The sequence below is a fragment of the Elephantulus edwardii genome, unplaced genomic scaffold (genome assembly GCF_000299155.1).
Source record: "Elephantulus edwardii isolate Elephantulus edwardi_28Jun2011 unplaced genomic scaffold, EleEdw1.0 scaffold00381, whole genome shotgun sequence".
Taxonomy (NCBI): Eukaryota; Metazoa; Chordata; class Mammalia; order Macroscelidea; family Macroscelididae; genus Elephantulus; species Elephantulus edwardii.
This window is the reverse complement of record NW_006400131.1, coordinates 483254-484628: the sequence shown is the minus strand read 5'-3', so window position 1 is coordinate 484628 and position 1375 is coordinate 483254.

The following is a 1375-nucleotide window of genomic DNA, read 5'->3' as shown; positions in this document are numbered from 1 at the left end:
ATCCATTTTGGTCTTTTCTTCCTCTTCTGTCTTTGTAATGACCGTTTTCACTCTTCCTGGATGATACCTTTCACATCCTCCCACAACTCATCTGGTCTTCGCCCATTAATGTTCAAGGCCTCAAACCTGTTCCTGAGATGATTCTCAAATTCAGGTGGGATGAACTCAAAGTCATATTTTGGCTCCTGTGGATTCGATTTAATTTTCCTCAGCTTCTGCTTGAACCTGCATATGAGTAGTTGGTGGTCTGTTCCACAATCAGCTCCTGGCTTAGTTTTCACAGCTGATATTGAGCTTCTCCAGTGTTTTTTCCCGCAGATGTAATCGATCTGCTTCCTATGCATACCATCAGGTGAAATCCATGTGTATAACCTTTGTTTATAGACCTGAAAAATACATAAAACTACATTAACCAAATTGAAGAAAGAAATAGATAGCACCACCATAGATAGTGGTAGGAGACTTCAACACACCACTATCACCAAAAGATAGGTCAACTCAAAAGTAACTTCACAAAGATACAGAAGATCTAAATTATACAATCAGCCACCTTGACCTTTTGGATGTATTCAGGGTACTGTACCCAACTAAGGCTCAATTCACTTTTTTCTCAAGAACACATGACACATTTTCCTGAATCGATCACATATTAGGACACAGAGCAAGCAACAATAAATTGTAAAATATTGAAATAATGCAAAGTATCTTCTGAGACCACAATGCCATAAAACTAGAAATTAATGACATGAGAATAAAGCTCACAAAAACACCCCTGTAACTCTCTGTTACAATATGATTGGGTTATAAAAGGAATAAAGAATGACATTAAAAAGTTCCTTGAAACAAATGAAGGTTGAAATACAATATATCAAAATCCTTGGGATGCAGCTAAGGTAGTCATCAGGGGGCAGTTCATAGTAATAGGCACATACATAAAAATAGAAGAAAGAAGAAGAATCAATGACCTAACTCAATACCTTCTTCAGATAGAAAAAGAATAATAATCTAATTCTATAACTGCTAGAATTAAGGGAAATTATAAGGATAAGAGCTGAAATCAATGAACTAGAAAACAGAAAAATAATTGAAACCATCAATAAGACCGGGAGCTGGTTTTTTGAAAAGGTCAATTAAATAGATAAACCATTGGCAAACTTAACAAAAGAAAAAAGAGAAGACACAGATAACTCAATTAAGAAAAGGATAGAGGTGACATCACACAGAACCAGATGAAATTGAATTAATAAAATTGGGTTAAACCGGGTGGCTCCTTGGAGGCAAGGAATCTGAGGCTTCGTCTAACTTACTTCGGACATGTAGTGAGGAGAGACCGGTCCTTGGAGAGGGACATCATGCTTGGGAGGGTGGAGGGACG